This window comes from Lampetra planeri, chromosome 61 (assembly GCF_965212315.1).
Source record: "Lampetra planeri chromosome 61, kcLamPlan1.2.h2, whole genome shotgun sequence".
NCBI lineage: Eukaryota > Metazoa > Chordata > Hyperoartia > Petromyzontiformes > Petromyzontidae > Lampetra > Lampetra planeri.
Genome location: NC_136167.1, coordinates 2,738,455 through 2,765,673, shown reverse-complemented (window position 1 = coordinate 2,765,673; position 27,219 = coordinate 2,738,455).

The window sequence follows — 27,219 nt, the reverse complement described above, 5'->3', positions numbered from 1 at the left end:
GTGGTGGTTGTGGTAGTGGTTGTAGTTGTGGTGGTTGTGGTGGTGGTTGTGGTGGTGGTTGTTGTGGTGGTTGTGATTTTGGTGGTGCTTTTGGTGGTGGTTGTGGTGGTGGTTGTAGTGGTGATGGTGATTGTGGTGGTGGTGGTTGTGGTGGTAGTTGTGGTGGTTGGTGGTGTTGGTTGTGGTGGTGGTTGGTGGTGGTTGTGGTGGTGTTGGTTGTGGTGGTGTTGGTTGTGGTGGTGGTGGTTGGTGGTGGTGGTTGTGGTGATGGTTGTTGGTGGTGGTGGTTGTTGGTGGTGGTGTTTGTGGTGGTGGTTGGTGGTGGTAGTTGGTGGTGGTGGTAGTTGGTGGTGGTGGTGTTTGTTGTGGTGGTGGTGGTTGTTTGTGGTGATTGTTGTTGTTGGCGGTGGTGGTGGTTGTTGGTGGTGGTTGTTGGTGGTGGTTGTGGTGGATATGGTGGTGGTTGTGGTGGTTGGTGGTGGTGGTTTTTGTGGTGGTGGTGGTGGTGGTTGTTGGTGGTGGTGGTTGTGGTGCATATGGTGGTGGATATGGTGGTGGTTGTGGTTGTTGGTGGTGGTTATGGTAGTGGTGTTGGTTGTAGTGGTTGGTGGTGGTGATTGTTGTTGGTGGTGGTTGTTGATTTGTGGTGGTGGTGGTGGTGGTGGAAACTGCGTTTGTCAAGATCGGTCACGTGGAGGCCGCTCCCGCCAGGCACTTGGAGGCAGTCGACGCTCACAACAACGAGCGGGAGCACCGGGCGGGTAAAACGCGGCGATCTGTGCCCCGTGGCACCACACACTTTGACGGGACAGACTCGCAGTGCGTGCACCTAGCCTGGCACAAGCGACCGTGCTGTCGTCACAACCACTTAGTGAATGACGGTTGTTGTTGTTGTTTTCTTCCTAGCATGGGCATACCCCCGCTTCCCTGCATCCCTTCCTACCCGAATATTTTATATTGTTATGAAACGACCTGAAGTGAGGTTGCGTTTAACCATTATATAAATTGAAGTGACTATCTTTGCCATTGCGTGGCGTGTCTGTGTGTGACGTGCGCGCGCGCGCGTGCGGAGAGTCGCGTGTGTGTGTGAGAGAGGCGTGTGTGTGTGTGTTTTGTGTGAGTTCTGTGTGTGTGTGAGCCGTGTGTGTGTGAGTTGTGTGTGAGTTGTGTGTGTGTGTGAGTTGTATGTGTGTGTGTGAGTTGTGTGTGTGTGAGTTGTGTGTGTGTGTGTGAGTTGAGTGTTGTGTGTGAGTTGTGTGTGAGTTCTGTGTGTGTGTGAGCCGTGTGTGTGTGAGTTGTGTGTGTGTGTGTTGTGTGTGTGAGTTGTGTGTGTGTGTGTGAGTTGTGTGTGTGTGAGTTGTGTGTGTGTGTGTGAGTTGAGTGTTGTGTGTGAGTTGTGTGTGAGCTGTGTGTGTATGTTGTGTGTGTGAGTTGTGTGTGTGAGTTGTGTGTGTGAGTTGTGTGTGTGTGTGAGTTGTGTGTGTGTGGTGTGTGTGTGTGAGCCGTGTGTGTGAGCCGTGTGTGTGCGAGAGCCGTGTGTGTGTGTATATTTGGATTGGGCGTTCGCAAGGGTCAACTCAAAGGTCAACTCAAAGGTCAACTCAAATCGTCAGCCGTTGTTTGCAGCCATTAATGAGTACGAGGCGTGGTTCTCACCCCCTCCCTCCCCCCCTGTGTGCGCCGTTCCCACCTTGATAGGTGCTCGCAAACAGCGCTTGACCCAACAGGCTGCGTCGGCTACACGGGGGTAGGGGGCGGGGGGTGATGTTCGTCGTTGTCTGTCTGGAGCGGTGGTGCAAGTGGTAAGGACATCGTGCTCCGAACCCCGCTCGGCCCGAAATTCGATTCGGGCAACTGCTACTCGACAACATCGTGAGCCATTTCATTCGTGAGCTGGACGCTGGGGCGAGGGGCCGTCCATAAATGACGTCACGCGATTTTGGACGATTTTTTACCCCCACACTCTTAGGTTTTTTCGGTAAAGTCACGTAGGTAAAAATAAATAATTAAAATAATAAAATGTATAATATAAGTAAAATAATAAATCACGACGTTTCGGAGGCAACACACGTCTCCGTCATCAGGTGGGACCGTCACAGCTAGATGTACTGTATCAAGTGAGGCAACATTCCAAGAGAGAAGCTCTTAAATACAAGTTTAGGGGGAGGGGGAGAGGGGCTTATCTGAATGTGGTAGCCAATGAATGGAACGTGTTGGGGGGGTGGGCGGGGCTGATGTAGCAGTTACTTGAGTGGTCGGTGGGTTCCCGCCAAATTCTTGGGATAGCGAGCTTCATGGCTCTCTTTTCCCCTCTGTACCATCCTAAAAAAATACATGTATTTCACCCATGACTAATGTGTAAGAGATTCTCGCAACATTTTTTTCATATATGATATATTCTTTTTCAAAAACATTGAATTTTTTTTTTAATTTTCAAATTAAAAAGTTTGACAATTGAAATATTTTTTACAAATTTTACAACATAAAATTCGGAGCAACAATTGTCCATCTTACCTTCCAGAGTTTTTTTGCATTGCTCGCAGGTGAAATGAGGTGCCCAGGGTTTGTTTTGATCCCCGACAGGCATGCCGAAATATGCCTTGTAGGCCTCACACATCTTAGCAGATGCTTCCACAGAGTACTTTTTCGCTCTTGTCTTGATAAATTGGACGCAGACGTAGCAAAATGCGTCTGCCGGATGCTTTCAGCCTCTTGATGCCATCTCAGAAAAATGCAAAAATGTATCCACTTAGGCAGTTGGAACTAAACTGAACTGGTGGGCTTAAGGCCCCTGTATTTATACTACTATTTAGAGTACTGGAAAGTTCTAGAATGTGCTAGAAATTACTGAATGTATCTGGAATATTCTGGAAAATAGGTACATTTCAAAATATCACTGTCCTGGTCACTGAAGCAAAGTTTGTGAGGAACAATAGCTATTTTTATGTACTTTTGAGGCATAAGCAATGAGGAAAAAACACTTACTACTCAGGAACAAAAAACTAAATTTTTACACAGTGTAACTCGTCGGGTGTTGACATGCGCGCACCACAATCACGAGCACTCGACTGTAGTTCACGAATGTTAAACGTTTCCTTTATTTTCATGGCCCGCGGGATCGAGGTGAATAATATCGAAAGGCTTCCCCTACGACGATGTTCTGCCACGCACTATATAATTTGAACACTTGTTGTATATTTAAAAAAAAAGAACATTCATATTAGCAGCATAAATGATTTCAGTATTCACTTTCGACGGAAAATCTGTGAAAGGCACTGTGCCCCCAATCCGCCACTTTTGGCTTTATAAGGCGGCAAAGATAAAGATCCCCCGGATAGCCTAAACGGGCTGTTGGGGCAAGTGCTGTTAGCGAGTAGCACCTATGAAGGCCGGCACAGCACAAGAGGGGATGCTGCGGCCAGCACTACGCCCGGCCGCCTTTGTTTTCCAAATTCTGATGTCGTTCACACACGCGCGTTCGGTACTAATTTCAAGCTGAGTCGACCTAGGAGAGGCCAGCGACTGGTTGAAATGTCACCAATGCTGTTGAACGTGAACGGGAATCGAACTCAGGACTCGCTGGGAACACAGTGTGCTGCGCTAACCATTGCACCACCACCCCCCACACCCTCCCCCCACGCACACACACATGCAGCATATAATTTAACACATTTTCATAAATGTCTAAACTGCAATCCAATTTACATCATTATTTTAAATTGTAGACTGCTATTCTATTAAATCTTGTGGCGGCGGCGCTGCGGGTCTTACATTGACATGCTAATCTCAGATTTGACGTTAACAGGTTAAATGTCTCCGACTTACACAGCCGCAGTTGCTCGAGTCCTCGATGTGACTCCGGCGCTGCGATCTTACATTGACATGCTAATCTCTCCGATCTTATATTGACATGCTAATCTCTACGATCTTACATTGACATGCTAATCTATACGATCTTACATTGACATGCTAATCTCTACGATCTTACATTGACATGCTAATCTCTACGATCTTACATTGAGATGCTAATCTCTACGATCTTACATTGACATGCTAATCTCTACGATCTTACATTGACATGCTAATCTCTACGATCTTACATTGACATGCTAACCTCTACGATCTTACATTGACATGCTAATCTCTACGATCTTACATTGACATGCTAATCTCTACGATCTTACATTGACATGCTAATCTCTACGATCTTACATTGACATGCTAATCTCTACGATCTTACATTGACATGCTAATCTCTATGATCTTACATTGACATGCTAATCTCTACGATCTTACATTGACATGCTAATCTCTATGATCTTACATTGACATGCTAATCTCTACGATCTTATATTGACATGCTAATCTCTACGATCTTACATTGACATGCTAATCTATACGATCTTACATTAACATGCTAATCTCTACGATCTTACATTGACATGCTAATCTCTACGATCTTACATTGAGATGCTAATCTCTACGATCTTATATTGACATGCTAATCTCTACGATCTTACATTGACATGCTAATCTCTACGATCTTACATTGACATGCTAACCTCTACGATCTTACATTGACATGCTAATCTCTGTGATCTTACATTGACATGCTAATCTCTGCGATATTACATTGACATGCTAATCTCTACGATCTTACATTGACATTCTAATCTCTACGATCTTACATTGACATGCTAATCTCTATGATCTTACATTGACATGCTAATCTCTACGATCTTACATTGACATGCTAATCTCTACGATCTTACATTGACATGCTAATCTCTACGATCTTACATTGACATGCTAATCTCTACGATCTTACATTGACATGCTAATCTCTACGATCTTACATTGACATGCTAATCTCTACGATCTTACATTGACATGCTAATCTCTGCGATCTTACATTGACATGCTAATCTCTACGATCTTACATTGACATGCTAATCTCTGTGATCTTACATCGACATGCTAATCTCTACGATCTTACATTGACATGCTAATCTCTACGATCTTACATTGACATGCTAATCTCTACGATCTTACATTGACATGCTAATCTCTGCGATCTTACATTGACATGCTAATCTCTACGATCTTACATTGACATGCTAATCTCTGCGATCTTACATTGACATGCTAATCTCTACGATCTTACATTGACATGCTAATCTCTACGATCTTACATTGACATGCTAATCTCTACGATCTTACATTGACATGCTAATCTCTACGATCTTACATTGACATGTTAATCTCTACGATCTTACATTGACATGCTAATCTCTACGATCTTACATTGACACGCTAATCTCTACAATCTTACATTGACATGCAAATTTCTCACTTTGCCCTGCCCACTTCGTTTATGACCCTTGGGCTACATCCATTTCAAACCTTTACAACAGCCTGCCTCAGCGGCTTTCACCCTCTTTTTTCTTCTGATTACGATTGTTTGTGTTGCGATCGAAACGTCGTGATATTTTTATTTATTTATTCACTTTATTTTCATTTTCATAATTTTATTGTTATTCTTTTTTATAGCTACGTGACTTTTCCGAAAGACTCAAAGAATATGCTATCCTATTTCCATCATTATTTTAATTTGTAAACTCCTATCCTATTTCCATCATTATTTTAATTTGTAAACTCCTATCCTATTTCCATCATTATTTAAATTTGTAAACTGATATCCTATTTCCATCATTATTTTTATTTGCAAACTCCTATCCTCATTCCATCATTACTTTAATGTGTGAACTCCTATCCTATTTCCATCCTTATTTTAATTTGTTAACTCCTATCCTATTTCCATAAATATTTAAATTTGTAATCTGCTATCCTATTCACACCATTATTTTAACTTTTAAACTACTATCCTATTTCCATCATTACTTTAATTTGTAAACTTCTATCCTATTTGGCCATTGTTATTTTAATTTGTGAACTGCAATCATATTAACATCATTCCTTTTTTTTGCTATTTTCCTGTTTAGTTTGTCATCCTTCCCCCCTCCCTCCATGCCCGCACCCCCGATTAGCGCGGTTGGCTACGTACGGTGCAAAATAAGTTCGACATCCTACACAAATGCATCATTGTGATTATTTACATCTTTTTTGTGTTTTTCTACACCCCGTATCTTTGAAGGGCACGGACTGTCATGAACACGTGCGACTGAGCACGGCATTTATCCCTGAGTTGAATTCCAAAACGAGGAGCAGAGCTGAAACCGTGTTTTGTGTCGGTGGATTTAATGGGAATTTTATTTTAGCTGCCTTCTTTTGAGGTTTGTTGTCAATTGAATTCAATTCACTTTGGGGATATTTTTTATTTTTCTTCTCTCTCTCTCCCTTCCCCTCTCGCTCCGTTCCTTTGTCCGCGTTTGTGTTTGAGATTCTCTCAAGGGTATCACGCTCTAAATTTCGCTTCCAATCCTCTTGCACCATCGCCACACTCTCTCTCACTCTCTCACTCCCCCCCCCCCCCGACTACCCCACTCATCTTCCCTGCTCCCTCCTCTCTCTCACTCTCCCCTTACTACCCCACTCATCTTCCCTCATCTCTCTCTCACTCTCTCACTCCCCCCCTACTACCCCAATCATCTTCCCTGCCCCCTGCTCTCTCTCACTCCCCCCCTACTACCCCAATCATCTTCCCTGCTCCCTCCTCTCTCTCACTCTCCCCTTACTACCCCACTCATCTTCCCTCATCTCTCTCTCACTCTCTCACTCTCCCCCTACTACCCCACTCATCTTCCCTCCTCTCTCTCACTCTCTCACTCTCCCCCTACTACCCCACTCATCTTCCCTCCTCTCTCTCTCACTCTCTCACTCTCCCCCTACTACCCCACTTATCTTCCCTCCTCTCTCTCACTCTCTCACTCTCCCCCTACTACCCCACTCATCTTACTGCTCTCTCACTCTCTCACTCTCCCCCTACTACCCCACTCATCTTCCCTCATCTCTCTCTCTCACTCTCTCACTCCCCCCCTCCTACCCCAATCATCTTCCCTGCTCCCTCCTCTCTCTCACTCTCCCCTTACTACCCCACTCATCTTCCCTCATCTCTCTCTCACTCTCTCACTCTCCCCCTACTACCCCACTCAGCTTCCCTGCTCTCTCACTCTCTCACTCTCCCCTTACTACCCCACTCATCTTCCCTCATCTCTCTCTCACTCTCTCACTCTCCCCCTACTACCCCACTCATCTTCCTCACTCTCTCCTCTCTCTCACTCTCCCCCTACTACCCCACTCATCTTCCCTCCTCTCTCTCACTCTCTCACTCCCCCCCTACTACCCCACTCATCTTCCTCACTCCCTCCTCTCGCTCACTCTCCCCTTACTACCCCACTCATCTTCCATCCTCTCTCTCTCACTCTCTCACTCCCCCCCTACTACCCCACTCATCTTCCTCACTCCCCCCTCTCGCTCACTCTCCCCTTACTACCCCACTCATCTTCCCTCCTCACTCTCTCACTCCCCCCCTACTACCCCACTCATCTTCCCTCCTCTCTCTCTCACTCTCTCACTCCCCCCCTACTACCCCACTCATCTTCCCTCCTCTCTCTCACTCTCTCACTCTCCCCCTACTACCCCACTCATCTTCCCTCCTCTCTCTCTCACTCCCCCCCTACTACCCCACTCATCTTCCCTCCTCTCTCTCACTCTCTCACTATCCCCCTACTACCCCACTCATCTTCCCTCCTCTGTCTCTCACTCTCTCACTCCCCCCCTACTACCCCACTCATCTTCCCTCCTCTCTCTCTCACTCTCTCACTCTCCCCCTACTACCCCACTCATCTTCCCTCCTCTCTCTCTCACTCTCTCACTCTCCCCCTACTACCCCACTCATCTTCCCTCATCTCTCTCTCACTCTCTCACTCCCCCCCTACTACCCCACTCATCTTCCCTCCTCTCTCTCACTCTCTCACTCTCCCCCTACTACCCCACTCATCTTCCCTGCTCTCTCACTCTCTCACTCTCCCCCTACTAGCCTACTTATCTTTCTCGCTCTCTCACTCTCTCACACGTCCCCCTACTACCCCACTCATCTTCCTCACTCTCTCCTCTCTCGCTCCCCCCCTATTACCCCACTCATCTCATCTGCTCTCTCCCTCTCCAACTACTACCCCACTCATCTTCCCCGCTCACTCCTCTCTCTCCAACGCTCTCTCACTCTCACAACACAGACAACGCGGATGACGCGGATGATGCGGACGACTCGGATGACACAGACGACATGGACGATGTGGATGACGCAGATGACGCAGACGACGTGTATGACACAGGCGACGCAGAATATTCAGATGGTGCTAATGACGCGGACGACACGGACGACGTGGAGGATGCGGACGACGCTCGCATGTGGCGTGGGGGGGGGGAAAACTCCGACTGCACCCTCCAAACTTTGGGTGCCGCTGTCCACAAATTGGCTCAATCGACCTGTACGTCGACGCCGGCAGCGTTGACCTACACGCGGACGGTCAAGTCGTCCCCTCCGGCTTTTCGGATCCGCCACTTCGGGTCTCCGGCACTGCTACGAATTCCCACGCTGGAGACTCAACGTCAGAGGTCGCAACCAGGTACCCGATACCCGTACCCTACCCGATACCCGGCTACCCGTACCCGGCCGGGTACGGGTACCCGTTTGCGACCCTGGTGCGGCCGGGTACGGGTACGGGTAGACCGTGAGTCACTGGTGAGTAACCGTTTGTCACTCATTTCCCAACGTCTTGTCTCTTCTCACAATTAAAGTTCCTAGAATCAACCCACCCGCGCCTGCAAAATGGCTTCATCCCAGAGGTCGCAATCAGGTACCCGATACCCGTACCCTACCCGTACCCGGCCGGGTACGGGTAGGATACGGCCGGGTACGGGTACCCTTTTGTGACCCTGGTGCGGCCGGGTACAAGTACGGGTAAGTAATCAAAATCCGTTTGCGACCTCTGCTCAACGTGCAGCTGCTCGAAAAGACGACGGCTTCAGGGAAACCTTCAAGGCCCCTTTGGGCTCAATGGCTGCCTACCAAAAGCAGCTTCATTCTTCACCGGCAGCTATGGCGGGACCACACAAAGGCGCCAGGCCGGTCAGGGGCGCTCCGTCAAAAGTTCACGAGGCAGCATGCTGCTGCCGGTGCCACAAACACACTGCTACGGTGCCTACAGAACGAGCTGTTGACGCTCTAGGCGGAGCTGAGCTCATCCCAGAGCGCACATAACACGAGCGTGAGGTGCTGCTGGAGAAGCAGCGGCCTTCGTCAGGTCCGTCGCAGACCAGCAGAGCGCATCGCTCATTCGTGGGCGAAAAGATGCAGCGCTCGTCTCAGATGGACTCTACCCTCTAATCGCTGTTTCTTTCGCCTAAACAACAAAACACCGGCAAACACTAACAACAGCGTCAGTTTGCAAACCCCTAGATGGACAAACGGCCACATCTGAGAGGCAGATCGCCAGGGATTTCCTTCCGCAACGTTTCGCCGCCGGTGGCTCTCTAAGGAGCTACTAGACGGGACGGGGGGGGGTGGTCCCCTCTTTAGGCGACCCCGGATGGGATCGCCTGGATAGCCCCGGTCACCGTGCTAGAGCTCCACGCAGCCGTGAAAGGGCTCGTAGCCAGTAGAGCCTCGGGGGATTGACGGCCTTCCGCTTGAGTTGAATGCGGCCTTCAGTGATGAGCTCGGCCCAGTGCCGGATGAAGCTAGTGCGGGGCCTGTAGCATGATGTTATAAATGGGCCCTAAATAAATAAAAACACGTACATATGAAAACACAATTTTTTTACTTGCACGGTAAAGTAATTGTATTTTTTCATTTGTTATACGGACAGCTAATACGACAAATCGCTAACCTTAAACACCCAGTCGTTTATAAAAGTTGAAGGCGGTATTGTACGATAGTAATAGAGTAAGTGCGGAATCACTGAACCGAAATTGATAGCTTGAAAGCATTTAGCGCGGGGCCCCTGAAAGTGCTGGACCCGTAGCATCATGTGTAGCGCCTTTTGCTGCTCGGATAATTAATCCAGCACTCGCTTGGCCCCCTGCCTACTGGAGTTGTTGACAGAGAGAGGCCTGCGGTCGATTCAGGGCCATGGCTAACACCGGGAGGAAGCGTCCTTGAGCAACGCAGCCATAGCAACGGCGCAGTGGGCATCTCAATGCGCCATGAAACCCCGGGCGAACCCGGTACGACTCCCATCTCGGGGCCAGTGATGAATATATCCGGACCGGTACCTGAGTCTTCCCCCCCCGCCCCCTCCCGCTGAATTCAGCAACACGCAAAAGCAAGGCATAGCCAACATTTCATACCACGTAGCTCACGCCCCGTAGTGCGACGATTATAATGCTTCGAATGTGTGTTATGTATGTGTGTTGAACTTCTCTCGCACCGTACGTAGCCAGCAGTTGCTAATCCGAGGTGTGTGTGGGGAGGGTAGGACAACAAACTAAACGCACAAGGCAGTTCTAAATAAATTAGTTTGTCAATCTAGATGATGATCATAGCTTTCAGTGGCTTCCTAATATCGGAAGGGAAGAGCGTTCCAGACGGCCGCGGAGGCAGAGGCCGCCGCCGTTGCTGCTGCGAGCACGAGCGGAGCGTCACTTTCACGCCGCTTAATCACCGACACCGTTACGAACGCTCCGGGTAACTTTCGTCGGCGATTACTCTGTGTGATGACGGCGAGACAGCGAGAGAGCGAGAGGAGATAGGGCAGGGAGATTGATTGACTTGTCATCGTTTAACATTCAAGATTCCATAACTGCAGAGCGCGGCTTCCAACTATGAGCCGCTCAATCCATCCTCTTGTCTCTCCCCCCCTCTCTCTCTCTCCCTCGTGTTCACCGTCTGAAGCGCTCGCTCGTCACCGTGGCGTGCGCGATGACACCACAACCACGTGACTTTTCTCTTGCATTGTGCGCGGTGCTTTCAGCGCCACAGCGCGTCGATTTGTAACGTTTGTTTTCTTTTGTTTGCTGGTGACTTTGTGTATTTCATATCGAAATCGCCTCCAGTGCTTTTGCTGCTGGCGGCAATAAAAGCTGTTTAAAAGTCAAAGTCTCCCCTCTCACCCCTTCTCTCTTCGTCTCTCTAACAAAATGACACCGCTCGCCGCGGCTGTTGGTCGTGGCCAGGAATAGACGAAGCCAGGACGCGGGTAACTCGGTCACCAATCACTGAACTCTATCACCCATCGTCACCGACGTCGTCACTACCACCATCATTATCGTTACCATCATCATCAGGTTGCCGGTAACTCTTTCACCAATCACTGAACTCTATCACCCATCGTCACCGTCGTCGTCACTACCACCATCATCATCGTTACCATCATCATCAGGTTGCTGGTAACTATGTCACCAATCACTGAACTCTGTCACCCATCGTCACCGTCGTCGTCACCACCACCATCATCATCGTTACCATCATCAGGTTTCCGGTAACTCTGTCACCAATCGCTCAACTCTATCACCCATCGTCATCGTCACCACCACCGTCATCATCATCATCAACAGGTCGCCGGAATTTTAGCAACTCAGTGACTTCCGTCAATCAATCACCTCTATCGCCCATCGTCACCATCGTCACCATCATCATCATCGACACCATCATTATCATCGTCACCATCATAATCAGGTCGCCGGGATTTTAGCAGCTCAGTGATTCTGCCGTCAATCACTCAACTCTATCACACATCGTCACCATCGTCATTATCATCATTATCGTCATCATCATCATCACCATCATCATCATCGTCACCATCGTCACCATCATCATCGTCACCATCGTCACCATCATCATCTGCTCCTCTTCACAAAAACGAATTGACTGAACCCACCCTCACTTGTCTTTGAGATAAAATCCAACAAATATGCTGCTGCTAACAATATATTATTTTGTTCAGTTCAGCAGAAGGTATGCAAGTTCACGTTTTATTCTGAATCAGATAAATGATTGGGCCATGCGGCTGCTTCAGCGGATATTTACAAAAAACTTGAGCGAGAACCCAGAATGAATTGAGACGGGACACAAATCATGAACGTGTAAAGATGACTCATCGATTCTTTCAAGATTACAGGTGGCGTCTCAAAGATTACACTTGGAATCTGTAATCTTTGAAGGGAAAAACAAAGGTCATTCATTACAAAACACAACTCATGCATCATGCATTCGTGTAAATAATGGAAGTTAATTTGAACATGTGCTAAATAAATTAAATAACCCCTCCCTATTGGTCCCGGCTTTTGTGCGACGTTTCAGGGCAATGGCCCTCTGAAGCACCCGACAAAGAAGCCTCCTCTAACCCTCTCATCGAATTGTATATTTACAGAGGACGCCTTCACTCAAGGCGCTAGACGGCAGAGCTCACAAAGTGTAAGACATAGCAGGCTCTTGAGACCAATATCACCCCTAATAGAGGGGTTTTTTGGGGGGTTAGATCGCGTAAATATATAAATGTTGTGTCGTTAAACCCGCCACCACCCGACACGGCCAATTAGTAAGGTTTGTCACGTAAACAGAACGTGGCTAATTCGTTGTTAGTGTAATGTTGCTCTCGGAAACACCGTCTTGTTCAGTAATGTAGAAATTTACGATGGATGAAGTCCGCCGACTCACTGATAATTGAACGATTAACCACGAGTTGACTACGCACAGCTGGGAAACTTTTGAGACTCTAAGCCACGCTCCCCATGTAGTTGGCTGGCTACACAGGAGCGGACGCGTAGCAGTCACGGAGACAATATGTAACTCTAGCCATCCAAGGCTATAAGGTGCCCGATCCAAGATGATGAAGACGACAACGGTTTCTTGATTCCCCCACAGCAGCCCAGAGCCCTGCTCCACGTCGGCTTTTATCCCACTCCCAGACCCGTTCACGCCCCTTTTTGCAGAACACTTTCTCACCTCGTCTGGGCCTGTGCGTCACTGTCTTAATTATTCTTGGCAACAACTTAGGTCCCGTGCTATCCTTACATAACCCTGTCTGTTCCCGTCGCGTCAATTACTCACCACGGCCACCAGGCACCGTACTGTCCTTACACCAGTGTAATGACAGGGTGACACCTGTCGGCCTGGAGTAGTAATTGCGGTTATTGGGTGCATTACGTAATGCCTTATTAAAAGGATCAAGAGACTGACACGGAACGATACACCTTGATCCATAGCGAGTCCTCTGAGTAGCACGAGTCTTACAGACAGCTGGGAGAGGAATCTCTTGGAAAAGGGTGGGATGACAACGACTGGCGCCGTCTCTTCAAGCAGTCTCACAGTCTACAAGGGTCAACCGTGCCTGGTGTCAAGGCGGGTGACGAGCGGTATCAGCGGACGAGCTGCCAGCGGTGTCCTGCGACGGGAACATCGCGCACATCGGCGCAGACGGAGCCGGACACATCGTCATCATCATCCTGCCAGCAACGAGCACCGCGGGCGGCCTAAGCATCGTGCCAACTCACAACCAGCCCAGCAGTGGAAAGAACCTGTCCGTGCAGGCGGGAGTGCCGTATGTATGACACGCCTACACACCGCCTATCGCCCCAGCTGGGAAACAAGATATTGCCGGTACAAGGAACGCCTCACCTCGGAGCCCGCTTACTCAAAGAGTTCAGCGAGAAGACGACACACACACGCAAGGCGCATATCGGGGCTAATAAGATTGCTCCAAAAGTTATCTTTGCGTTTCGAAAAGGGTGGCTATCACAAGGTGGTGCGTTAACTATTACAGTGAGGGAAAAAAGTATTTGATCCCCTGCTGATTTTGTACGTTTGCCCACTGACAAAGAAATGATCAGTCTATAATTTTAATGATAGGTTTATTTGAACAGTGAGAAACAGAATAACAACAACAAAAATCCAGAAAAACGCATGTCAAAAATGTTATGAATTGATTTGCATTTTAATGAGGGAAATAAGTATTTGACCCCTCTGCAAAACATAACTTAGTACTTGGTGGCAAAACCCTTGTTGGCAATCACAGAGGTCAGACGTTTCTTGTAGTTGGCCACCAGGTTTGCACACATCTCAGGAGAGATTTTGTCCCACTCCTCTTTGCAGATCTTCTCCAAGTCATTAAGGATTCGAGGCTGACGTTTGGCAACGCGAACCTTCAGCTTCCTCCACAGATTTTCTATGGGATTAAGGTCTAGAGACTGGCTAGGTCACTCCAGGACCTTAATGTGCTTCTTCTTGAGCCACTCCTTCATTGCCTTGGCCGTGTGTTTTGGGTCATTGGCATGCTGGAATACCCATCCACGACCCATTTTCAATGCCCTGGCTAAGGGAAGGAGGTTCTCACCCAAGATTTGACGGTACATGGCCCCGTCCATCGTCCCCTTGATGCAGTGAAGTTGTCCTGTCCCCTTAGCAGAAAAACACCCCCAAAGCATAGTGTTTCCACATCCATGTATGACGGTGGGGATGGTGTTCTTGGGGTCATAGGCAGCATTCCTCCTCCTCCAAACACGGCGAGTTGAGTTGATGCCTATGAGCTCCATTTTGTATCATCTGACCACAACACTTTCACCCAGTTGTCCTCTGAATCATTCAGATGTTCATTGGCAAACTTCAGACGGGCATGTACATGTGCTTTCTTGAGCAGGGGGACCTTGCGGGCGCTGCAGGATTTCAGTTCTTCACGGTGTAGTGTGTTACCAACTGTTTTCTTGGTGACTATGGTCCCAGCTGCCTTGAGATCATTGACAAGATCCTCCCGTGTAGTTCTGGGCTGATTCCTCACCGTTCTCATGATAATTGCAACTCCACGAGGTGACATCTTGCATGGAGCCCCATGCCGAGGGAGATTGACAGTTTTTTGTGTTTCTTCAATTTGCGAATAATCGCACCAACTGTTGTCACCTTCTCACCAAGCTGCTTGGCGATGGTCTTGTAGCCCATTCCAGCCTTGTGTGCGTCTACAATCTTGTCCCTGACATCCTTGGAGAGCTCTTTGGTTTTGGCCATGGTGGAGAGTTTGGAATCTGATTGATTGCTTCTGTGAACAGGTGTCTTTTATACAGGTAACAAGCTGAGATTAGGAGCACTCCCTTTAAGAGTGTGCTCCTAATCTCAGCTCGTTACCTGTATAAAAGACACATGGGAGCCAGAAATCTTTCTGATTGAGAGGGGGTCAAATACTTATTTCCCTCATTAAAATGCAAATCAATTTATAACATTTTTTATTGTTTTGTTGTTATTCTGTCTCTCACTGTTAAAATAAACCTACCATTAAAATTATAGACTGATCATTTCTTTGTCAGTGGGCAAACGTACAAAATTAGCAGGGGATCAAATACTATTTTCCCTCACTGTAGCTGATCGTGAAAAACATTTTTCCGTCCATTGAGTTGCATGAATACGGTCGTTTAGAAGTATTTTAGTCATTCGTTTTCGTGAATTGCGTATCTTTACCAATGAATTAATTGATGACACACTAAACATGTAGAAGTTCCTATCGTCTTGTAGGGTCGCGCTACTCTGAGGCGTAGCCTATTGTGTTCATTGAAGCTCATTAGGCAATTGATAAGCATCTGTTAGCTAAACGTACACTCACACATATACTATTGTTGTGGGACATTTCTTAATTCCATAATCTTACCAATTAATTCATGGATAATAATAGTTTTTTTACCCTTTTGTCTGGTAACAAAACTGAAACCTTTTAACAAGGAATAATGTTTGCATTAACCACAATACTTGTGGTCAAAATGCAAACAAAAAACATTGTCCTTGAAATTGATTAGTCCACACCAGAGACAGCTTTCCTTAGAGCCTAGTCTCATACGGTGTTCGACCAGATAGCGCCAAAAGGCGCACAACTCAATCAATTTTAAGGACAATGCACACATTGATAATTGTTTTTTTTACCCTTTAATCTGGCAACAAAACTGACACCTTTTTTACAAGGAGTCATGTTTGCATAGACCACAATACCTGCAGTCATAATGCAAACAAAAAAACATAACTCTGATAATGTATGCACTGTCCTTGAAGTTGATTGGTCCACACCCGAGACAGCTTTCCTTAGAGCCTAGTCTAACATGGTGTTGGACCAGATGACGGACAGTGCATACATTATCAGAGTTATGTTTTTTTGGTTGCATTATGACTGCAGGTATTGTGGTCTATGCAAACATGACTCCTTGTAAAAAAAAGTGTCCGTTTTGTTGCCAGATAAAAGGGTAAAAAATAAACAATTATCATATTTTTTCTTCTGGCAAATGAGGTTCCAATGGTGTAAATGCATACATTATCAGAGCGTGTGTTTTTTGTTTGCATTCTGACCGCATGTATTGTGGTTAATGTAAACATGATTCCTTGTAAAAAAAAAAGGTTTCAGTTTTGTTGCCAGACAAAAGGGGAAAATGTATATTATTATATTTTGGTACTGGCAAAGGAGGCCTCATGATGAATTCATTGATGTCTCCTTTTGCCGTGGGCACATGTATCTTGATCACTGTTCGTATGAATATTGTCATATTATTTTTAAGGACTTTTCCTATCGCCGTTAAATTAGCCGATTGCTCTGTTGCTCAGTTTTAACAAACGTAAACATTGAGGGTTAATTGTATGGGTCAATGAAGAGGACATCTCCAGGAGTACTGTGTTGACTATTCCGAGCATAAGTGTTCGCGTGTTTTAAGATATTAAAGTTGCTTAGCACAGTGAGAGTCCGAGTGGTTTCTTCCTAAGTTCATGCATAATAATCTTAATTATTAGAACTGTATCCTGCGTTGAGATCTGAATTTTGAGACCTCACTTAAACACACTAAAACATAATTAGTAAAAGTGAAAGCGAGAATTATTGTATTATCACGATTGGTAATACACCCCAAGAGAACGACGCCAAGCCTAATTAGCATAATCGCATAAATGTGTGAAGTTTCGTAAATTAGCCTAATTTCGTAAAATTACGCAACATTTTCATTTTTCATATAATTATTCTTGTTTTATTTTTCAATACAGAATGATGACAACAGTGAAAACGGGTCTTGCGACTCAGCGCGGTTCTCTCTCTCTCTCTCTATTTTCTCTCTCCGGGATAGATCGATACATAAATAGACCATTATTATATTATTATCACGTGCAGCACTGTCAGCGATCGGTATCGGCTCAACAGCGCGGATCAATGCGATGCTAGTGTGGTGTTGGGAAGAATCGTCGTCTTTGTTTTGCACTTAGAATGGTCTCGAAGTTGATTCTGCCTCATTGTCTGCTCCTCATCTCGCAATTATCCCTGCCTCGTCCGCAACGCAACAGGGATGTTTGACATTCGCGTTTCGCTGTGCCCCATTAAGCGTAACCCCACCCCCACCCCACCACCGCTCCCACCGACAAAGGTCAGCGTTGTTTAGCCGAGTAACGTCAACTAATTATCTCGACGAGATATCGCTCCTAATTGTGTTGCTGTTGCCGCCGTGGGCACGTGCGGTGTGGAAACGGGGAGACAAAGGCGGCCGGGCTCGGTGCCCGGCCCACCCAGGCCCCCTCGTGCGCCGTGCCGGCCTTCGTGGGTGCTGCCCGCTAACGGCACTTGCCCCAATAGTCTGTTAGAGGCTACACGGGGATCTTTGTCGTGTCCTGGACGGGTTTACATTCTACACTTACCCTGTGTCCTCCCGATAGCCGACATCGGCCGTAATCATTCTTGCCGGTTGCATAAGTAATCTATTTTTTTTTTCGCGTGTGTGTGTGTTGTTTCGTAAAAAATTTTACAAATCACGCCAAAGATGCATCGTAAACAATGCCCGTTAATTAGCGTAATTGCTCCGCTTGTAATAAATGTTTGGACAAGCTGCAACGTGGTAACGCGCGCACTAAATGCCCAAACGCCACGGCTGCAATCACAACAAATGAATGCATCGCGATTGCAATCCCACCAGTAGCATCGCCACTCTCGTCGCTGTTGTGACTCTCATTATGTTGATCCTGAAAATCGACAGCAGTAGCACGATCGTCGCCAACATCTTCTCCATCATCATCATCTACATCATCTCCATTATCATCTACATCATCTACATCAGCATCATCATCTACATCATCATCTACATCATCATCATCTAAATCATCATCTACATCATCATCATCATCTACATCATCTACATCATTTACATCATCTTCATCATCATCTACATCATTATCATCTACATCATAGTCATCTACATCAACATCATCTACATCATCAACATCGACGGTACATCATCATCTACATTATCATCATCATCTACATCATCATCAGCTACATCATAATCAGCTACATCATCATCATCTACATCATCATCAGCTACATCATCATCATCTACTACATCATCAGCTACATCATCATCAGCTACATCATCATCAGCTACATCATCATCATCTACATCATCATCATCTACATCATCATCTACATCATCAGCTACATCATCATCATCATCTACATCATCATCATCTACATCATCAGCTACATCATCATCATCTCCATCATCTACATCATCATCTACATCATCATCATCATCTACATCACCATCATAATCATCATCGCCATCTCCATCATCATCACCTACATCATCTACATCATCATCATCTACATCATCATCATCTACATCATCATCTACATCACCTACATCATCATCATCTACATCACCTACATCATCATCATCATCTACGTCATCATCATCGTCATCATCATCAGCGACATCAGCAGCAGCAGCAGCAGCAGTGACATTAATAAAAAATACAAGTTTAAATATTTTTGACACATCCTATCAGCCCCACGGCCCGTCCTTCTGGGCGTGAAGAACTTGAGCAATGTTGTGCGTGAGTGGTATCGAGAAGGTGTCATTAGCACCAATCATTGTGCACTCGACGTACAGCAAAACCCTAACAACAACAAACAACAACAGCAACAACAGCGACCTATCCGATACAAGTGTACACGGCGATTATCGCCGTTAATTGATGTCGTATCGCGAGACATTCATATCGCGAATGTCTCGCGGACTCCCGATGTGCTGACGCGGGATGTCCCAGCCCGTCTCGTTGCAGTGGCCACGCGGTTCGACTCCAGCCGCCGCCCTGGTTAATACCGCGGTGGGAAGCAGGGCTCAAGAAAGGCTGAGGCGCGTGGGTGGCATCTCGATCAATGGTTCTTCTTCTTTTCCTTCTTCACCTGGAGTTGCGAGATGCCCTTTCTGGGGGTGTGGCGAGACACGGCCAGATTTTGTTTTGTTTAGAAGTGAAATAATCGACGACGCAAATTAAGCATGGGGCAACGTACGTTACAGCTTACCTTCTAGATTTGAAGTGTTCGTGACTGCAAGGATTCATACTCGTTGGTTTTTTCGGTAAAGTCACGTAGGAAAAATAAATTAATTAATTAAATCACGACGTTTCGGGCGCAACAAAAGCGTCCGTCTTCAGGTAGGGACAGCTTAGCGAGAGCACACCGCTTTATTTCGTCAAACCCGATGTAGTTGTCAACATTATTACTTGTTTTTTTACGATTGAGAACCAATGGGGTGTAAGGCTGCAGTGAAAAACGCTCAGAACCACTGGTCAGGAAGCATCCAGCAGTATCCCAATGCCTTGCGTGTGGTGAAGATGATGATGCTACGCTGAGGTAACCGTTTCACCGCACAACGTAGTTCCGTTCACTCGATCGCGTGAGAATCTATCCGCTGCTGCGGTATATACATATTGATTTTAAAAAAATCTGTTCCCCAATACATGAAATCGCGTTATTTATTCAATTCGCGTTACGAAATAAACTCCTTTAAAAAAGTAAAAAAAACAACGGTTTCATTAACAACTTCGTTTAACTCACGGTGGAGAAGGACGTCAATGGCGCCTGGGGCACGTGGCACCTGCGTTGTGTGCGAGCCGATTCCACAGTTTAGGGACCGCGGCGTTTTTGACCTACACACAAATATATACATAAATAATAAGGCGTCCATACAAAATGTTAACTGCTTTAAAGTATCGAATTAATTGATCAATTGATGCCGATTTCGATACAGGCATGCATTGTCACCGGATCTGAGTGCCGTGTGCAAAATATGGAATTGATTGGACAGCGGGAATTGGACTAAATTTTGATTACAAGATTTGACCACGACAAACAGAGGAATCAAGTTAAGTTAAACCGTTGAAGAAACACGCGGCGTCATAGCAAAACAGACCACGTCGACAGCCATCATGCGACTGCTACATGCGCCGTCTCACGGTGGACATTTCAAGACCCCCCCCCTCCCCACCCTCTTAGACAGTCGACACAACAACAGCATCACCCACCAGCAATCACTGCTCCCCGACTGACAGATGGATAACCGCCCCAAGGTCACCTGGGCAATTAAAGCTCATCCTGGGCTCTGGAGTTTTTACCTGTTTCAAACGAAATACACTTGAAGCGGGAAGCCACCCAACTCAGCATCTCACTCCATCACCATGCCACTCGTTCACCCGCTCACCCGCGCGTTCACTCACCCACTCATTAACCCACTCACCCACTAATTCACTCACCCACTCATTCACTCACGCAACCACCCACCCACCCATTCACTCACCCACTCATTCACTCACACAACCACCCACCCACCCATTCACTCACCCACTCATCAACCCACCCACCCACTCACTCACCCACTCATTCACTCTCCCACCCACTCATTCACTCACCCAACCACCCACTCATTACCTCACCCACTCATTAACCCACCCACTCACTCAACCACTCATTCACTCACCCACTCATTCACTCACCCACTCATTCACCCACTCACCCACTAATTCACTCACCCAACCATCCACCCATTCACTCACCCACTCATTAACCCACCCACCCACTCACCCACAGACTCACCCACTCATTCACTCACTCACCCAACCACTAATTCACTCATCCACCTACTAATTAACCCACCAATTCGGCCACTCTTCCGAATGAGACTCATCCCGTCCTTTCGAGGTCTCACTTATGGTGAATGCAAAATAAACTTGAATCTTGAACTTGTTCCGCTTAACGAAGGCTGACACTTCACGATCAGTGATTAGATTAACCGAGTTTGATTTCATCAAAATACTGCAAACCAAAATGATAAAACTGTGTTCCAAGTTGAACGGTCTGCTTTCATTACGGTCATCATCACTATTCTGGCAAATCGCCCGATGATGCTCAATGTAATTATCAGCGAAACGTCGTCCTACTCAAATTGGAAATGTTGTGGGCTGAAGTAGTACACTACACCACTATACACTACATTACACACTGCACTATACTTTTGGCGCGTTGTTTATGTGACAAAACCCTTACTAATTGGATGTGTCGGGTGGTGGAGGGTTACGACGCACACATTTATACTGACGCGATCTAACCTAACAACCTTTATTTTGTTCGCCATCATGTCCCATAGTCATCTCCACTGCTAGATGAACCCCGACCATCCGCAATGGTCACGCTCTACCCACTGCTGGATGAATACCTCCCCTCCGCGATGTCGTAATCCCTACCGGCTCCTGGGATTCCACAATCCGTCGGCCTCGTCCAATCTCTCGCTCCATCTCCGCGCGGCGGGTTCTCCTCCGTCGGGTGTCGTTCCGTCTCCAGTCTCGCTCGTCAGACACAATCGTCTTCGTCTTGAAGCAACGAGAAGTTGTCTACGACTGTCACGACCATCAACGGTCGCGCATCCGCGGCACCGTTTGTTCGAGCGCGATGCGGGAAGAGGCGACTTGAGTCTCGCGATGATCGTTGGAACGTTTTTTTTAATCAGCTCACGACTCGTGGATAGAGAAAAAGGGAGGGAGTGGAGGGAGGGAGTGGAGGGAGGTCACCTCGATGCATGGAGTTCACGATGAGAAGATAAAAATCACCCACCAGGCATGCGATGGGGATAAACTTCACCCACACAACCACCCCCGCCACCACTCTCGCCACCCCCACCACGACCTCCCTCGCCACCCCATCGCCATCCCCTCTCCTGTCCTCTGTTACCCTCCCCACTGCACCACTCACCCCATGCCTCCCCCCTCTCCATCTCACTCCCTCCCCCCTCTCCATCTCCCTCCGTCCGTGTCTCCCTCTCGCCCCTCCCTTCAAATCCCCAGTCGCACCCGCCCCCTCTCCCCCCAATCCCCCCTCCTCGTCTCTTCGTCCCCTCTCCCCCATTACCCTCCTCCTCCATCTCTCCAAAACCTTCCTCATTCCACCTCTTATCTCTCATCCAACCTCCATCCCCCCCCCCCCCAATTCTTTCCTTCCTCTCCTCTCCCCCTCTCTCTCCTCCCCCTCCCTCTCCTCCCCCCTCCCTCTCCACACCCCCTCCCTCTCCTCCCCCTCCCATCTCCCCCTCCCTCTCACCCCCTCCCGCTCTCTCCCCCCCTCCCTCTCCCCCCACTCCCTCTCCCCCCCACTCCCTCTGCCCCTCTCTCTCCTCCCCCTCCCATCTCCCCCACTCCCTCTCCCCCCTCCCCTCCCCCCTCCCTCTCCCCCCACTCTTTCTCCTCCTCCTGCCCCTCTCTCTCTCTCTTCCCCCTCCCTCTCCCCCCTCCCGCCCCTCCCTCTCCCCCTCTCCCCTCCGCGTGTCTCCCTCTTCCCGTCTCCTCTCTTATCACCCTCTCTCTCCATCCGCCCCCTCCCTCTCCTCCCTCCCCCCTCGCTCTCCTTTCCTCCCCCCTCCCTCCCCCCCCGCCCCTCCCCTCCCCGAGTCTCTGAGCGCCGTCTGAGGCTGCGGTCTTGGGCTGCGAGGCGAGCGGCGCGCGCGCGCAGCCGTTCACTCTCAGCCGTGGCCGTGAGCGAGCGAGTGGGAAGAGAGCGAGCGGGTGAGTCCGTGTGAGTGTGTGTTGATTGTGTGTTGAGTGTGTGTTTGTTGAGAGTGAGTGTTGAGAGTGAGTGTGTGTGAATGTGTGTGAGGGTGTGAGTGTGTTGAGTGTGTGTGTGAGAGTGTGTGTGAGAGTGTGTGTGAGAGTGTGTGTGTGTTGAGAGTGAGTGGGTGAGTGTGGGTGAGTGAATGTGAGTGTAGAGAGTGGGTGGGTGAGTGTGGGCGAGTGAGTGTCGAGAGTGTGGGGGTGAGTGGGTGAGTGAGTGTGAGTGTTGAGAGTGGGTGAGAGCAAGAGTGAGCGAGTGTGTGTTGGTGAGTTGTGTTAGGTGAGTGCGTGGGTGATTGTGTGGGTGAATGAGTGAGTGCGTGGGTGAGTGTGGGTGAATGAGTGAGTGCGTGGGTGAATGAGTGAGTGCGTGGGTGAATGAGTGAGTGTGTGTGTGATTGCGTGGGTGAATGAGTGAGTGCGTAGGTTATTGCGTGGGTGAATGAGTGAGTGCGTGGGTGAATGAGTGAGTGGGTGCGTGAGTGAGTGAGTGCGTGAGAGAGTGAGTTAGTGAGTGCGTAGGTGATTGCGTGGGTGAATGAGTGAGTGCATGGGTGAGTGAGTTATTGGGTGAGTGCAGGTGAATGTGTGAGTGTGTGGGTGAATCTGGGTGAGTGAGTGTGGGTGAGTGTGAGTGGGTGAGTGTGAGTGAGAGTGTGCCACGTACGAGTCACAGGATCAGACGAGGATGACACACACACACACACAACTCTAACACGCATACATAAACATACACATAGACATACAGTTAGAGAGGCACGCGCATTTATAGACACACAGACATATGTATAGAGACATTCAGATAGGGAGACACAGACATAGAGAGACATACATTTACACATAGGTACATATATATATACATACGCACAGACACAAATAAATACGCACATAGATCGAATAAGAGACACGCACATTAACTCATAGACAAAGATCCCCCGTATAGCCTTAACAGACTGCAGGGGCAAGTGCTGTTCGCGAGCACCTATTGAGACGGGAACGAGGTGTCAGGGATGGCCAACGCCACCCACGCCCGGCCGCCTTTGTCTCCCCGGTGCCGATTGTTTGCACACCTCACCGGGTGCTACCTATTTAAGTCTGAGTCGACCTAGGCGCACACACACATACACAACCCACTCGTATCGAATCGCATACGCGTGCCTATTTGTACGCACACACGCACGCACACGCACACGCACGCACGTGCACACACACGCACGCGCACACACACACGCGCACACACGCGCACACACACACACGCGCACACACACATGCGCGCTCACACACACACGCACGCGCACACACACGCACGCGCACGCACACACGCGCACGCACACACGCACGCACACACACACACGCGCACACACACGCGCACGCACACACACACACGCGCACACACACGCGCACACACACATGCGCGCTCACACACACACGCACGCGCACACACGCACGCGCTCACACGCACACACACGCGCGCTCACACGCACACACACGCACACACACGCACGCGCTCACACGCACACACACGCGCGCTCACACACACACGCACGCACACACACGCACGCGCTCACACGCACACACACATGCGCGCTCACACACGCACGCACACACACGCACGCGCTCACACGCACACACACGCGCGCTCACACGCGCGCTCATACGCACACACACGCACACACGCGCGCGCGGCCATAACCACGCACGCGCGCCCACACCACTCCCATTACCCACTCTCATCATCAGCAGCAGCAGACGGATCCGCTGGACCCTGGGAGCTCTGTCCTGAGCGTCTATTCGTGTGATTCCAGCAGCAGCATCAGGATCACCATTGTCAGCAGCAGAATCATCATCATCATCATCAGCAGCATCGCCAGCAGCAGCGTCAGCATCGCTAGCAGCAGCATCAGCAGCAGCATCATCAGCAGCATCATCAGCATCAGCAGCAGACGGCTCGCTGGACCCCGAGAGCTCTGTCCGGAACGTCTTTTCGCGTGATTCCAGCAGCAGCAGGATCAGCATCATCATCAGCATCATCATCAGCAGCAGACGGCTCGCTGGACTCCGGGAACTCTGTCCAAAGAGTGCGGCTGTTCGCTGATTCCAGCAGCATTATCATCAGCAGCAGTAACATTATCATCATCATCATCAGCAGCAGCAGCAGTAACATCATCATCAGCGGCATCATCATCAGCAGCAGTAACATCATCATCAGAATCATCAGCAGCAGCATCATCAGCAGAGTGCTCGCTGGACCCCCGGGAGCTTTGTCCGGACAGTGCGACTTTTCGCTGATTCCAGCAGCAGCATCATCATCAGCAGCAGCATCAGCAGCAGCATCATCAGCAGCAGCATCATCAGCATCAGCAGCATCATCAGCATCATCAGCATCAGCAGCATCATCAGCAGCGCTGCCCACTACACTCGGGCTACATCATCGCAAAGCGCCGGGCTCGCTCCACCTGCTTCTGCCCGGCTTGCTGCTGTGTATTGGGACGTTCACTAACCCGCCCGCCACTCCCTGCCCCAATTGAGTTCCAGCGACTCTCCCAGAGATGCTGAAAGTTAATCGGCGGAGCGAGTGAGCGAGAAACAAAAATACAAATATTACACAGAAAACAGGGGGAATATAGAGTAGGGAGAGAGGGGGGTAGAGAGAAAGGGGGGGGGGGTAGAGAGAAGGGGTAGAGAGAGAGGGGGGGTAGAGAGAGGAGGTAGAGAGAGGGGGTAGAGTGAGAGGGGGGTAGAGAGAGAGGGGGTAGAAAGAGAGAGGGGGTAGAGAGAGAGGGGGTAGATAGAGAGGGGGGGTAGAGAGGGGGGGGGGGGTAGAGAGAGGGGGGGGGTAGAGAGAGGGGGGGGGGGGTAGAGAAAGAGAGGGGGAGGGGGTAAGAAGGAGGAGAGCAGAGCGTGAAATATTTCGTGAAATCTTTCATTTAAACAGGGGGGGGGGCACATAAAGCAAAGCATTGGGGGAAAAAAACACAAACCAACGAAATGATGAACGAAGCAAAGTGCCGACTACACCCAGCATCTTCTTGTTTCCTCTGATCGTAAAACAAGAAGAGAGCGAGCCAGCGACAGCAACACACACCGGAGAGAGAGCGAGAGGAAGGAGAGAGAGAGCGAGGAGGGAGAGATCAAGAGAAGAGATCACAAGAACGAAGGGAGACACAGAGGAGGAAGAAGAGGAGGAGGAGGTACAGGGAAGAATCGAGGCGTCCGCAGAACTGGAAGGGGATGCGAACCGTGGCTGCCTAGGTTCGTGGAGGGCGTGGGGATGGCGATCGGAGAGCGAGACACTTGGAGGCGGATGCTGCCGCTGCTGATGATGCTGTTGCTGGATTGCGTGCAGGTAAGGTCCCACCACCCCCCCACCCCACCAATCTCGCTTACAAGTCAGCATGCACCATCGTTATCATCAGCAGTAGCAGCGGCAGCGGCCCATCCGTCAGCATCACCTCGTCATCATCAGCGGCCAGGGTCAATCCAATACAAGTCATCACGCCCCATCGCTGTCATCGTTATTATCATCAGCGGCAGCCAAGGTCTATACACTGTTGGATAAAGTCCTCCCATCATCATCATCAGCACATCATCATCAGCAGCCAGGGCACCATCCAATGCTGAAAGGGGGTATCTCGTGACCATCTCCAGACCATCTCCATATTCGTAATTTGTTATAAGTCAAGGTCGATCCATCGCTGGATCAAGGCCCCGCAATTGCTAGCGACGATTCGCGAACCGCACGCGATCCTCCTACGGTGGCTTTGACTCCAGCCGGCGCTTTGAGATGCTATGAAAAGTACCGAATAATGTAAGAGGTTGTTGTTGGTTTAGTAGTTGTTGTTGTGAACGCCCGCCCGCCTACACACGCAGATTGCATCGCTTTGAGATGCTTCATTCGGAAAGGCACTTCATAATATAAGAGGTTATTATTTTTGTTGTGATTGTTGTTGTTGTGAACTAGCCCACACCTGCACACGCAGATTACATCGCTTTGAGATGCTTCATTGAGAAAGGCCCTTTATTATATAATGAGTTATTATTGTTGTGATTGTTGTTGTTGTGAACTAGCCCACTCCTGCACACGCAGACAAATTCCATCGCTCCATCTCCCTCACCCACCCTGGGTGGTCTCTGCTCCGACTCGTTCCGTGCCCCCCCCCCCTCCCCCCGTCTTGCTCCTCCGCTATCAGTCCCGACCATCACCACCACCATCACCACCACCACCATAATCATCATCGTCCTCATCATCGATCACTCGAGGTCGTCCGCGAGTTCTCATTCTCCCTCCCGGCGGAACCTTTCTATCGATCGTTCGTTCGTTTGTTCCCCGCCTGCTCCCCCACCCCTCCTCCCTCCGTTCAAGAGGACCCTGGCGGTCCCTC